This window comes from Labrus bergylta, chromosome 8, assembly GCF_963930695.1.
Source record: "Labrus bergylta chromosome 8, fLabBer1.1, whole genome shotgun sequence".
Classification (NCBI taxonomy): Eukaryota; Metazoa; Chordata; class Actinopteri; order Labriformes; family Labridae; genus Labrus; species Labrus bergylta.
Window position 1 is genome coordinate 15,161,630 of NC_089202.1, and position 15,631 is coordinate 15,177,260.

Below are 15,631 nucleotides of genomic sequence, written 5' to 3' on the forward strand. Positions count from 1 at the left end.
ATGTTCTCTAGTCGTTCAGGTTACCACCAGTGTCATCCTTGGTCTAGTGAGTCTATTTTACATTTTAATGTTATACCGAGGCTTCTGCTGAGCTGCAGTGTGCCAGACAGCGTGATAATGGCCCTCATCATGATATCTACAGGTATCACTGCTCTCTAAAGCTCATCATTAATATATGTAGGTCTTAGATCAGCTCTGTTAGACTAAAAGGACACCAAGGTGGAACTCCATCAGACAAGGATTTCCTCATATTTTGGGTGGTCTTCCCTAAGCTTTCTCATGAAGAAAGAATAAGCCTAACTGGTGAATGTTAATTGAGACCCTAAGAATAACTCACAACAAATGGACTGATGTTACTGCTGCCAAATGCTGCAAAATTACCAGTGTACTTGAAGACCACATATGTTATATAAGTGTATAACGGTTGTTCAGTTGTTTCTGCACATACAGCAGTGCTCAGCCCAAGTGCTTTTACGCATACCTTTGTAGTGGTTTAAAAATGTGTCGGGAAAAATCTTCATTTCAAGCAGCTTTGTCTATTCCTATCTACAGATAAAAAACGCACTTAAACAAAAACACATGCTTTTATGTATTATACGATGAACAATAACACATAAAACAGACTTTAGGGAATCAATCTCTTCAATAGGGGAACCACTCAAAAGATTTCTCCTGAGTCTATATATCCAAAATGTTTATTTGTGGCAAGCAGTAAAAAAACATCTTGGATTAGAATGAAAGAGCATTTTGCAATGTCAACATTATTATACTGGAATAAGCATTATAACATCAAAATATAGGAATCATAGAATGAAAAAAAAGCTCTGTATTTCATGGATGCCCATGCAGATTGTCCCAGTGAAGGAACTCTTTCACTGTTTTTTAATCCACTGTGTATCTAGAAAACATGACGCAACATTTTGTCATAAAATAATAATTGCCATAAACATACATGTCATGCCCAGGATGTAAATAAAGGCAAGCACATTAGAATTTTCATCTCCAATATCATTAAAAAATATAAAGCTTGGTATTATATCCTTCTCATTTAGGGCATTATCTACCTGGCCAGATGTCAGACTCCAGCGGATGCCTCATCCCCTGTGAAATAATCTGAAATATTTTAATCCACTTAACAGGAAGTTGTCACCTTCATTGCCAATTCCAAATATTGCCCCGTGTCTAATTGTTTCCACAACACTAGTATTTTGGGTTTGTGAGTCAAGAGCCTGTAATCAGCGCCACCAATCAGAGGTATTAACATGCGAGTCAGTTCCAGCTCAGCTGCCGCCGTCCAAATGGTGATGCAGCAGTTGATTATGGGCTACTGCCTGATTTAAAACTGCTGAATATTTAATTGACACAATGAAAAATAACACTCCAAATGGGCTCCTATCATGTCATTATAACTGAATGAAAAAAACAACAGACTGCATTAATTAACTGTCTTGTCATTTTATAGACTTCTGAGACTCACTTCTGTACAGAATAGAGGGTTCAAAAGATTCTCTCCGCAGAGTAAAAACTTGGCTGCCATGTTGATCCCCCCTCCACTGCCCCCTGCTGCAACCACATACACAGAGGTGTCACAAAAAAGAAGGATATTATCTGCATGGTTGCCTTTTGGGGGTATAACTCTCAGATTAGCTTGGTCAGAAAATGGTAGCTTGTGAATTCAGACAAGAAGGGAAGGAGGTGTCGACCATAATTAAGCTCATATGGAGGTGAGTGTGTCAAAAAAAAAAAGGAAAGATGCTTCACTAAACCACAGTAACTCTTTTACTGTTCTGACACCTTCCTGTGTTCTTTCCTTCTTTACTTAATCTGAACAATATCAGTACATCATCCAAGAGGCTCAGTTCAAATGAAGAACTTTTGTTTTTATTTGTCTGCAGTTCATTGCTTCTCGATGTAATCCAAAGATTTCTTTGTCCGTTTTTTTTATTTCAGGCTCTGCCGAGCTATTCATTTGCTCAGGAATCAGAGTCTAAAGCTCGAGTCATTTATCTTGTGCTTTTGTCTGAATCCACTCTTTGTTCAAGTAATTTTCACTCTCACCAAACTCAGAAATGCTACAGGCACAAGAAAAAAAATGCTTTATGTACGCCCGATTAGCTGTGTTTGTACACCAGAAGATTGTCGAGTTGTTTGTGTATTTTCATGTGTGAGCAGCATAAGCATAAAGTATGTCTGCGTGTACATGAATGTCGGATCTAGCCAGTGTTTGCCTTTTTTTCTCCATTCAATGTGTTTGTGTGTGTAATAGAACTGTTGTATCTGCATTTTCTTCCTGATTGTGTCAAGACAAGTTATCTGTCAAGATGACGGCTGTATTTTGCTGCTCCGGTGTGTGTTTATTATTCCTTTGAATTCAATATGTGATGAAATCTGTTCATTCTGCCAAAGTCATGACTAGTGCCTGTGTGGAAGATGTCAGAATCAATGCATTTCATACAGACAGAGCTCCACCAGCTCCTCACGAGAGGGTCTTTGATCCAAAGTAAAACAGGCTGAAAGGTTGCATATGGATGGTAATACCAATAACAGCTGTTTTCTGTTTGTAGTAAGTAACACAAGAAAATATTGACCAAAACTTGAGACACAACATTTTGTGCTCTTACTTGAGTGCTGCCTGATTATAAAGCTGCTAAGTTTTGGTAATTAGTGAACTGCTGATTATAGTTCTGATTTAGCAGGTGCTGTATTGAGTTTACTTTACCCAAACTTGCAATTATTAATTTTAGGCCACTTGGGGGCAGCATAAACAAGACAAGATTTATTTAAGACAAAACAAAGACCTGCAAGGGGCTACAATGCTGACAAACTGTAACAGACTGGCTAGCTTGCTAAAATAGCTTTTTGAGCAACATAAGTCTTTAGCGATCTTCCAACAGCCTTTTTTTTTTATCAAACCTCCCCTCCGTGAGAGAGGTTTCAACAGCATCTTGAAAAATACCTTTGAAAAATACCAATGCTTATGCCTTTCAGACCTGATGGCTCTTTACAGCTGAGAGAAAAACTGCAGCATCACTTCATAACACTTGTGTCAGAACTACAATTGACCTCTCTCAGTACACACAGGACAAAACTTTAACGGTTCAATTATTTATAATCTGCATAGTATGATATTTTTTAATCTGTTTGTCTCCTGGTGAAAATCCAAATAAACACCAGGTAGCTTATTAGCAGTTATATGCTGTTCCCCCAGTGAAGACTTATTGTTTACAGCCCTTTGTCCACTCCGACAAATGAGGACGAAACACACAGCCATAATTTGTACAGAAGAGTTGCTTTAACCTCGCCTCCTGATATCACCATTTTCCAATTTGGCCATCAAGTCTCAATGGGACATAATCAGTCGCCAGCAGTTGGCCGGTGGCTCTTGCTGGTGATATCCTGTCCACGATAATAACAACAGCGTCTCATAAGGGGATAACCTGCCTTATTGCTCAATGGATTTACATACAGGAGGTAATCATTGTGACTGCAGGCTATCTGTGACTGATGGTGTGTGTCAGCACTGAACATGCAGCCTTTGTTTTCATTTGGCAATAAGGCCTGTTGGGCCATGCCGCTGCAGAGATCAATGTACCGTTAGGATGATTGTAATGTCTCTGATTGTCTGTGTGTGCATGTGCATGTGCATGTGCATGTGCATGTGCATGTGCATGTGCATGTGCATGTGTGTGTTTGTAATTCATCTAAATGGTTACCTGTGGGCCATCATCTTTGCTGCCGCCATGAATCCATCTCACTCAGTGTTGCTGTGAAGCAGAGAAAAGGCAGGACTTCTTTCACAAGAGACCAAACCATTACAACAGCAATCTGATTTACTCTCCCACAGAGGCCTGGATATTAAAACACTGTTGTACAATAATCCATTTTAAAGAAAAAAAGCCAAATACAGAAATATGCTAATAAAGGGAAGTGCGTGTGTACAACCGTATCCTCCGAGGCTTCTCTAGTGAGGGGATGTTGATGGGGAGGAGGAGGAGGCGTAGGGGGGAGGAGATAGGAAGCGATAGCTCAGCAGAAAGTTGTAAGTCCTCCAGTGGCTTGCTAATCTGCCAGACTTAGGGCGCCTGGTTTTCTCTGTGCCCTCACGGAGGAAGGGGAAAGCTCCGCAGGGCTCACCTTTCAAGCCGCCGGGGCTACAGCCACAGGGGGAAACCCAAACACATTGATTAGCCGTCAGGAAGGAGAGGGGCGCAAACTAACTCTCCCCCTCGTCCTCTCTCTCGACCCCCACCACCTCAGACCACCTCCTGTAGCTCAGGCCGCTGCTTTCTCACGGGAAGATCGGCACAGAGAAAAGATGGAAAGAAAGCAATCAGGAATGAGGCAGATGAAAAATGACTAAGGTGTGTTGAGCGAGAACAATCGACAAAACGACAGACAGGAATCAAACAAACAGGCGAGCCGAGAACAGCCTTGTTTTGTTTCGCTCTGATCGTAAGCCAAAATCGGGGAAGCGTGTTTGTGCACAAATTGCATGTGCCTCCCTTGCGTGTGTGTGTTTGTGTGTGTGCTTCAGTTGCTGTGTTTATCTGTGTGAAAGCTTTACGGTAAATAAAGCTGGAGTCCTGGCAGGCAGACAGGTGCAGCAGGCAGGGCCAAAGGAGCGCTACTGTAACTCAGGAAGAGAGGAAGAGCGACACCTTTGAAAGAGCCACCGGACGATCTTTTGAAGTCGTCCATATTGGCATGTCATGAATAAACATGGGAGATGTTTGCTCTGCTGAAGGTGTGAGGCTCATTAGAGCGCACGAGGCCATGGTGATAAAAGAACTGTGGCCCTGATCAATTCACTGCACTGAAAAGCCCTGCAAGTTCATCCGGTAGTGCTTATCATTTGAACTCTCAATATTTGTCTAATCGTGCTTGCAAGCATTAGAAAGAATAGAGGCACTAATTAGAAAGAAAACTCCACAAAGCTCAAGTGTACCGTGTATAAAATGAAAACATTTGAGATCATCAACTGCATTATCTTTTAATTTCTCACAATTTCAAAATCACCTCGCAAGTATGATGTCAGATACCTAATGAGTCTCCTTCGTCTGCACGTTTCTAAAGAAAACCATCAGACTGATCTCCAGAGTTTCACTGTAATGTCATTTAGGAGCTGTTGCCGGAAACAAACGGATGATAATGTCTATTACTGCAGATAACGATATAGCGTAAATTACATAACACTCCCTGCACCTCCACTCAAATCATAACTCATCTATAGGCTCCTATAATATTAACCCAGTGCTCCCCCAAGGCTGAGAAAATGAACTAGCACCTTATAAGCCCATGCAGCCCTGTGAAGCTATGGTGTGATTAGAAACTCAGCCTGGTGAAATGCTAATACACTCGTTGGAGCTTTGATAGCCTCCAGTATGTTAGGCTGCTGGTTATGAATAACCCTCTGCATAACTGACCCTCCCCCACATTACCCAGGGCTAAAAATTCAGTTTTCACAGCTTTGCCATCAGTGTTTCAGGCTGTGCACTTTAATTTATTTTTTCTTTTCTCTGGCTAGCTGAATACATGTCAGAGCATAGGGTTCATCTGAAAGCATAAGAGGAATCAGTAATAGCCCTTAAGTCTTGCTGAGGCGGATCTGGGTGAAGATTAAGCGACATCGGTTAAAGGAAAACGGGAGGGGAGATGTGTTTTGGTCTTATAGGCATCTGACAGCTCCTCCATAATAGTCGGGTAATCCGTTTTATACAGTGTGGGCTCCTTTTTTTCCTACACACATTGGCAGCCTCCAAACACAGATTTACCAAATGCACACACACACTCACATACATGCATTCATTGGCACCGACACATACCTTCATAAACAATTAGGCAAAACAGAGATAAACATACATCTCAAAGCAGTCATTCCTTGATGTGTGTTCATCATTTCGACTTGACATCTGTCAAAACTGCTTAGATCAGCGTAGTTCAAGAAACGTTGTCGCACCAAAACCAAAGCCAGGAACTACTTCTCAAACTCATGCTAGCTCTTAGGCTGCGAAAGGAATGTGTGTGTGTGTGTGTGTGTGTGGCTTTTCCTCTTAAACCACTACAAGCTACTTAGAAACCAAATGGACTCATTATAAGTGCTAATGACAGGTGTCTTTTTTTGTTGTTGTGTTTGCAGTAGGGAAATGCTGCCAACGAAATGCCTGCCAGCACGAGCGTCAAACTGTGCGGTGTGCAAATATTCTGTAGAATGAGGTGCGTTATCTATTCCTGCACCCTCGTTCCACTCATTAAATATTAATTGAAATGTGACATTTGATATCCGTAGTTGAATCACTTTAATGACATTGATGTGACAGGCTTAATTTAGCCAGTTAGGCTGCATCAGAGGAAGAAGTCATTCGGTCCCTCCCTTCATTATCTTCTTTATCGCACCCTGTGATTGCACAGACCAATTAAAACAGATTAGCCTCCCATGCAGTTCACCCCCTTTTTTCTGACACCAAGTTGTTGTGTCATTTGTTGAGCAACAAGACTGCCCGAGCTGATTCTTTGTTGTTTCGCTCCCCTCTCACAGGGGCTGTCCAAAGTAATAATTGTGTGTCTTGCTGTGTGATAATGTTTTGCTCTCTGTTTCTTTTGGGTTTGTATTGAAATCTTGATCCTGTCCCAACGCAGTGGCGATTCCCCCCCCCCCCCATCCCGTATCTCCCTCCCCCTGTGAATTTGCTCCTCTCCAGCTGAATTATCAATTCTCCCCTTATTATTGCTCTCTTTCTCAACTCTCAGTATTTTCTCTCTGCCCCCCCCCCCCTCCCCCTATCTTCCTCCCTTATCTCTCCTTCTCCACTACATTTCCTCCCTCTTGGTCTTACTTTCTCCTCTCCTCTGTTTCAATTCTCTCTTCCCTCTTATCTGTCCACCGCGATCACTCCTCCTCCATCTAACGTCAGTCTTTACTCTGTTTCCTCAAGACGCCCTGCAAGTCTCTGGCAGGGAAAGCATCAGAGTGTAACCTGCTAAATTGGAACGTTATGGTGAGGCAACACACACGCATGAGAAGCTCTTGAGTTAATGGACAATTTACCTCACCTCATTGTAATAGCCTTTACATTCATTAAGCCCCCTCTGCTCTCTCTCTTTATCTTTCTCCCACTCACTCCCTTATTTCTTCATTCTCCTTTTGCTTTTTGTGCCTTAGTTGTCTTCATCCTCACAGCCTGCAGGCATTCCTCTTCATCCTTCCTACTTTATGTTTCCTGGTCCTTCTCTTTCTACCCTCTAGCTTGAGCTGTCCAGCCTGGTTCCTCCAGCCTGCAGGAGTAAACAGTAAAATAATGGTTAACAGCCAGCCATAAATCAACCCAATTGAAAAACATCACCATTAGAGTCACCCTCTCTTTCCCTCTCTCATCTGCTCTTTTCGGTGCCCTTCACCTCTGTTTCAGGAGGGAACGAGGGAGAGAAAGAGGACCATTAGGAAGCGTTGTGTGTGTGTGTGTGTGTGTGTGTGTGTGTGTGTGTGTGTGTGTGTGTGTGTGTGTATGTGTGTGTGTGTGTGTGTGTGTGTGTGTGTGTGTGTGTGTGTGTGTGTGTGTGTGTGTGTGTGTGTGTGTGTGTGTGTGTGTGTGTGTGAGGGGGGGTGAAAGGCTTCTAGAGAATTGGAGGATAATGAAAAATATACGCAACACACATGTGTGCTGTGTGTGTTTGTGTATTTTTGGTTTTGAGGGAATGGGATCCAGTCTTTTAGTTGTTACTGGTGTGTGGATGCTATGTGCTCCATCCTGACCCAAAGCTTAGAGGAGATGGCTCATGCGGAAGGAAGAATATCTTGTGTCAGCACATCCGCAATCCGTCTCTGTGTGTGTGTGTGTGTGTGTGTGTGTGTGTGTGTGTGTGTGTGTGTGTGTGTGTGTGTGTGTGTGTGTGTGTGTGTGTGTGTGTGAGTGTGTGTGAGTGTGTGTGAGTGTGTGAGTGTGTGTGTGTGTGAGTGTGTGTGAGTGTGAGTGTGAGTGTGAGTGTGTGTGTGTGTGTGTGTGTGTGTGGGTGTGTGTCTCTCGCCACACATGTATTACAGGCTTAAGGGAGGGAAAGGAAAAAATGCCTCACAGTGAAACAGATAGTGCAAAAGAGAAAAAAAGTGATAGGAGAGGAGGAATCTGCAACAATGCGCTATGAGTGAAGCGATGCGTTAAATGTGATATGACACACAGACATACATATTGTAGACACACAAAGTCATCCATCCTCATTCATGGAACACAAACGCGTTGACTCACACACATCCACAAACCCACATATTTAGTTAGAGCAGCTGATTGAAGGCAGCAGTTGTTCAAGCTTTATTGGACCAATAAAAGGCAGCCTCAGGCAGAGGCCTGTCTGGGTTTGGTTTCTGTGGTGCCAAGGTACGTGGCAGAGGAGGAAAAATTAAGACATACATTACTTACATTGCATTACCATAAAGAAAATGCATTCGTTCAACACCTTACTTCACTCCCCCCATATAGCATATCACTCGCATAGTTTAAACATTGATCACCCAGCCTTAAAGATATCTCTGCGTCCATGCAGTGCTCATTCAAAAAAGTATTACCTTTCAAAAATGTAAACAGCAAGGCCTCTTCCCCCCACCCCCTCAAAAATCTCAGTAACTCTTTGTGAGCAACAGCACTTACAGTGAACACTTTTTATTGGAACTACTTTTCTAGGAAATAGTTCCCATTAAAACCACTGACACTAAGTTCAAGCAAAGCAAATGCAAAACCATTTGCATACCAATCTAGGTAAATGAGGTTGTATTCTCTTCTGGGTGAATCTCCGATTAAATTAAATGTGATCAGCTAAATCTATTAACAAAGGTATCAAATATTAAAATACTCATTATGCAGCAGAGTCCCTCTCACAGTGTTCTTATATTATGGGATTTTATTACTGAAACATTAACATGTAAGCAGCGTTCAATATTAAATCTGGTACAAATGTGTCTAATTTGAACTACAAGCATTTTGTTATCAGTTTGGCACTTGAATTAAATACAGTGCATCCCATTTAACGATCTGATGACATGATTTAAATTAAAACTTTATTTTAGAAAGTAAGCTGTCAAATTGAAGTGGAGGAGTAAATGGTGCAATAAACCAAAAAGTAGAGAATACACAGCTGAGAATATACAAAAATAAAAATCACACCCACAATATGAAAGAGAATTCATGCATGCATTGTATGCTCTCACTCACAACTCCCGCACACTTGACTGAACCACGTGCCATGACACATCTTCACAGAAACAAACCCGTCCACGCATCCTCACAGACTCTCAGTGCAAAAGGCCAGGCTGCACAGAGGTGCTGACGGCTGTCATGTTAATGTGCAGGGGAGGCAGGAGGATCGGGTTGTTACCAGCAGGGTGAGCTGGGGGAGTGGAGGGAAGTGTGGTGAGGGTGGTGTGAAAGCAAAAAAAGGAATTTTAAATATTTAGACAGCTCTTTTTTGGGGGGGGGGGGGAGAGAGATCTCATCTTGCAAATTGATTTAGCACAAGAGGCTTTAGATGCTTGTGAAAGATTAAGGCTTATATTATCAGTAAAGTCTTCGTGAGTAGTTAAAGAACAAGTGTTGAATCATTAATTAATGGTTTCCTGAATAAATCTGATTCGAGGACTACTACATGATGTGTTACAAGAAACTTGACTGGCAGATAGAATATCTACTCTTCAGCTGCCCAGTACTCATATTAGATTTCAGTCTGGACAAATGGGTGGCCTGATGTGTGTACTCACAAACATCACCAGAAAGCATTTATTTTCAATAACTCCATTAATCAAATATAAGGTAACTACTATTACTAATTCACCTGTCACGTCTATGTGTACAAATCTTGTAGATTTAAACAGTTTCAACATATACATTTTGAATGCATAATCCTCGCTGTTATAAGGATTATGCAATATTTTAAATCATCAACCAGACTTGAGAGGGGGCAATGTTTAGATTTATATTAATATAATATACAGAATTACAAAGATTGTGATACTGCAATGCAACAGTATGAATTTCGTTTCCTGTATTCCTGTATGAATATCAATAGAGCCATAGAACAATAGAGACATAAAACAAATTTAAACATTTAAACAGCAGCACCCTAGGAAATGTAACTTTTTGATATATTACTTGCCCAAAGATTCATATTTTAAGTAGAATTTAGCTAAATTTGCCACGTTAACTTAATGTTTATTTACTATTAAATGATTAAACTGAATAAAAAAAGGTATCAACATTTCCCTCATTTGAACTAACGGGGGTGTGATAGAGGCTCTTCTGTGTAGATGGTTGTAAGTGCACAAGTGTGTGATGAGATGAATATGACCGGAGGTGGGGGGAGGTAGGCTATACCCAGGATGTGTGAGGGGAGAAAAGTCCGGACTGAGAAAGCGAGCATAGGAATGATGATGATAGAGTGAAGATACACAGTATGTGTGTGTGTGTGTGTGTGTGTGGGGGGGGGGGGGGGGATGTGATGGAAGTGGGGGAGGATGGATGAAGGAGGGAGGCAGATTTGTCCTCCATCCTGCAGGAGTGTGGTCTTCACTTCACAGCCCCTGCGGCGCTGTCTTCACAATCTCCATCCCTTAATCAAGAAGAACAAAGATATGCATGTTATTAAAAAACCAGGCCCGTCAAAGGGAGGCAGCAAAGGGAGCGGGGGAGAGAAGGGGAGAAACTAATAAATAATGGCATAGTGGCGTATAAATATAGTGTTACCCTCCAGGCTCCTCCTATCTATTCATTAAGGAATTCTTCTCCAGCGTTTGTCTTTTTCTTTTAAAGAAAAATGAAATATTGTTGATTTTCATTGTCTACCCTCACTATATCCGATCTCTATTCTACCACTGTCTGTCCTCCTTTGCCTCTTGTTTTTCTCTTATGTTTATGCTACTGCTCAGTGACAGGCTTTGTCTCGCTGTTTTATGAGCTTTCTTCTCATTCCCTGTCTCTCACCTATTCTCCATTTTGCTCTCCCCTCCTCTATCACACCCTTATTTTGGTTCTGTCAAGCTAATCTTTCTGCCTGTGTTTCATTTGAGTCTCTCTCTCTCTCGCTCTCCCCCCGTGTGTTCTCTCAGTGGTGTAAAAATGATTACATTGGATGGTGCATTTGCCTGTTTGTGTACATGTGTGTTTGTGTGGGAGTGTTGTTCATGGCATGTTGACAGACAGGGGAAAGGTGAGACCTGTGGCGCGGCTACAGACGGAGGCATCTGAGTGTTAATGCTTCTCAGCAGTATTTAGTAGTGGATGTGGTGCCCGAGTGTAATTTGTGCCTCAATATGGAATTATATGATATTTACAGTCATGGATAATTAGAGGGCTGTGGTTAGATGTCACAGTGTCACAGAAACCCGGCACTCTTAATTACATTTCGTGTATTTTGAGGGAGAAGCAGAGAAGTCATCCAGAGATTTCTTGTTTTAAGAGTGTTTTGTTAACGTCCCAGGTCAAAGTGTTAGCAGGTGATTTGGCCCAAGAAGCTTTACTCCCATAAACAATCATTTATAGAGTAGAGTCTGAAATATGGCAAAAACATTTTCGGGCATCAAAAACACCAGGAAATGACTTTTTGAATCAATTAACAGTGAGTATAATAGAATAGAGAGTCTTAAATAGTCATTTATGTTTGTTAGAAGCAGGCGGGCTCAGCCAGCAGAAGTCTTGGACATGCATCTATTCTGATGTGGAAAAGGATGAAGTGTGCACGCTCTATGAGAAAAACACGACAGTTCTCCTTAACACATTCATGTCATCAACACTTTTCCCATTGCAATGCACAAAGGAAATGGCCGAGTTGCTCACATATTGCATCAAATCCTGTTAGTCGAAAAAATAAGTGCCTTTTCGAATCCCTGCTGGAGTACAAGGCATGGTCTGTTTTTTTTTCATACTCTGAATTTTTGATTCAAACAAACCCTTACACATCCAATATTTACCCACATTTGAATGGTGATTTCAATTTGGAGTGAAAGTGTGAGAGCTCCACATAACGTTAAATTCAATTAGGCTGTAATACCCATTGGGTATATTATTTCAAATTTTGCTCTGGGTGAAGAAATTCCACATTATTACATAAACAAGAAGATGTAGTGTTTTTCTAAAAGACAATTAAGCACGTATTAGATTGTTTTGTCAAGCTCAGTTACAGGTGCGCTAAAATCCGGCCTATAAAACCATCAGTTTATAAAAACGTCTTAACTTTTGTTCAACACTTTTATGGAATATATACATGTAGTACACCAATATGTACTTTCTGCAGAGTGAAACAACTCAAAGCAGTTGAGCTTTTACATCATTGCAAACACATTGATGATGTTGAAGACCTCTGGAACACCTCAAAGTAATCATAGACATCCGATCATCCTTTCAGACGGAGCACAATAACGAGAAGTTTCTCTAGAATTTTCAGTTTTAGTTAATTATTAGCAGGGAGCATGCAATTAAACACAAAAGCTGAGGTACAGATACAAAAACTCAGTCTGAACATCTGTTCTAATGTAACTCAGCCCAACCAGTGAAATGTGTGAACAACATTGCAGATTTGATGCTTTCACATATAAATAGCTCCAATGTGCGTTGAATCACATTAATGTCTACATATCTGCTCGACGCCTGTATAAAATGAATGAATCCTCACAGCTAGTTAATTGTGAACTATAAATTGGTCGTAGGCCAGGTCTGAGGGAACTTTGGCTTTGAAGTTTATTGTCTGCCGAAATTGTCTGAGCCGCTGTTAAGTGTTGAAACTTGATACTCTTAAGTTTTAATAATCCTGAAGATGACAATTTATTATTAAAATATAAATTTACACAGCAGACAGTTTGATGTCACCATAAAGAATAACTTCTCTCTGCCCCCCCAAACCATGACTGACATTCTGCCGCCCTAGGCTCAGCTCTTTCTAACTCAACTTTATCAGGCTAAGCCTCAGCTACATATACGCTTGGAAAGTCCAGGAAGTATTACCGTCACCACAATAAAAATCCTCATAGCATATCATGCTTATACAACCAACAACTTCATAATAATCCTATTTCATTCAAAAGCACTGCAAGAAATACCTCAAGTCTGATCCAGAAAAGTGTTTATTCAAAGGCCCCATAATTCTGTTATATCGAAAGGAATTCATGTTATTCTGTTGACCCATATGTTTGCCATAATGTGAGTTTGAAAAACCATTTTCCAACCCTCCCTGTCCTCTCTTTTGTCGTGACAACACAGAAAGGGTGCTGACCACTTTGACCTCCATTGACCGTCTCCCTTGTTATCATTTATGAGTTTAAAGTGATTCTGTATCAAGGCTTGTACTCTGAAGGCACATAAATTGTGTGCTCCCTCTCTGCCCTGTTTAGCTTTGCTATCTTTCTCTTCTCTCTCTCGCTCTCTCTATTACGCTTTCTCTCTGACACACAAGCATACAAAAAATGAGCCTCTCGGACACAAACTATTTATTCATCCATACAATTTACAAAATGGTTCTTTCAGGTTTTCATGATTTTCCTTCAAGGGCTTTTTTTTCCTGTTGATTTGTTTGGTAAAAAGTGAGCAGATTGTTGGACAACAAGTCAAATTTTAAGCATTGTTTCAAATGTTTACCGTAAGTAGGCCCAGGTGCGGAGCATGATTGGTTTTCTAATAGGTATGCTGCTGTGTGACACAACAAGGATATGGGACCACCTGGTAGTGTGTGTGTGCATGTGCTGGAAGGCATGCTTGGCAGCAGTATGTGTGAGAATGTGTAGCTTCACGCACCCTTGATCCTGCTCATTAGGCTAATATGACAATGGTATGTGCTCATTACTTCATGTAGAGCCGCCATAGAGCCAACTTCACCAAGGAAGTCAATGAAGAATGTGTAGAACATAATACGTTCTCTCGTACCATCTGTGGTCGAAACGTGTGTCGAGATCAAACAAGCTTCATGGCACATGTTGTAACCAGCAGGCTCTGCCTCTGCAGCCAATGAAAAAGGGCCTCATATAAAACTCATATAATGGCCACTACATGCTGGTTTCTAAGAAAAGTCAGACTGGATAGGGAGCTGATACTCTACCTGTTCAAAACATCCTGCTAAAGATTTAGAAAAAGGAAAACCTTAAGCAACTTTAAAAGCTGCCCCACTTAAAGACACAAATTCTTGCTAATTTGATTTTTAAGATCTTCTTCATTTACATTCTTGAGACCCGCCTCTGCTCCAGCTCTTTTGACCTAAAGATAGGTTGAGATTGCATTTCCAATATGGCTCCCGCATCAACGATTCGAGTGCCCCCTCAGTAACCAGTGGGTGACGTCACGGAGGCTTCAGCCATGTTTATTTCCATTCCATGGTGTGAACTCTAGTTAGAAGAGCTAAAGGGGTGTTAGCATAAGCTTAACATGTAACCAAGAGGGATGCAAACATTTAGACAGCTCTGCCAAAAGTTCCACATTAAATCCACCACTACTTGACCTTTTTGTCAAATACATGGCTAAAATATATCAATTGAAACATCAGACTATTCCTTTAAAAGGTTACAAACTTAACAGATTCAGGAAAGTTAGGGAAGAAACTGTTATGATAGGAATATTTGAACAGAAAAATACCCCATCGGAGCTGTAGTTTTCTGAATGTTAGCAAATGAATGATTCATCTTTGTCATGATCACTTCCATTTGGAATAGCAAGTGTCGCAATAGATTCATCACAAACCCCAAGAGCATGGTTTACTTTCTCAAAGAGACAGATAAAAGAAACTCTCAGTGGGAGATAGCATTGATTTACAGCAGCTATTTAATGTCACATCAGGACTGTGACTTTTTGTTGAATATACCTCAAGCTATTTAGAAAACGAAAGTTTCAATTTCTGGGAGGTTATTTGGAGAATAACTTTTCATTAATTGTATTTTAAGGTTTAAAATCGGGATAGGTTTTCCGAGCCTATGGACAGAAATTTTGCTAAAAACATCTCATAATGCTAATTCATAATTTGAATATTTCATAGCAATGAGCATTTAGTCCAACATCAGGGTGTAATACCTTTTTTTCAGATACCTTAGGGTGATGTCATTGAAACTAATCCTATGTTCTTCTACAGTAATGACTTCAATCAACCACCATCTCCCCACCCTCTCTCTCTCTCTTGCTGTCTCTCTGTCTCTTTCTGATCCAGCATTTGCTGTTTGGCATGCCGTGCGTGTGTCGTCCTTGCAGACATGACTAATGCATGGAACACACAATATATCTGCCAGTCAGAGCCAGCTAGACGTGTGTGGGCGAGAGCCTTCTCACATTACCTTTTGTACGTGCCTAATAAAATAATTTCATCTGCTAAATATACATAAACCTGGATTAAAACATATGATACAAGATGACATGCACACACACACACACACACACACACACACACACACACACACACACACACACAACAGTATACACATGAATTTTCTCATTTCTCTGTTGATTGTCCTCCACCTGATGAGTGTTTATGTATCAGTGCTGAGATATCCGTGGTTTTGCTGATGTTCCAGTGCAGTGTTCCTCCTCAGTGAGTCGGCCCTTCGCCACAGGGTTGGTCACGCTAATAAAGACCCTTTGAACTGAACCGAATTGACTTGAGACATGCAGAGAAAAGGGGAGGA

General features: G+C 41.1%; 1 protein-coding gene across 5 annotated transcripts in view; it reads left to right on the plus strand.

Annotated features, from left to right (window-relative positions):
* Nucleotides 1–15,631, plus strand: part of grik5 (glutamate receptor, ionotropic, kainate 5) — an 82,193-nt gene that overhangs the window by 10,893 nt on the left and 55,669 nt on the right. Inside the window, exon 1 of one of the 5 annotated variants that reach the window (XM_065957895.1) lies at nt 3,693–6,995. The exons of the other annotated variants lie outside the window; for them this stretch is intronic. The gene's annotated coding sequence lies outside the window, so the exon portion shown is untranslated. Of the gene's footprint in view, nt 1–3,692; nt 6,996–15,631 lie in introns of those variants that run through there. 5 annotated transcript variants of the gene reach the window in all.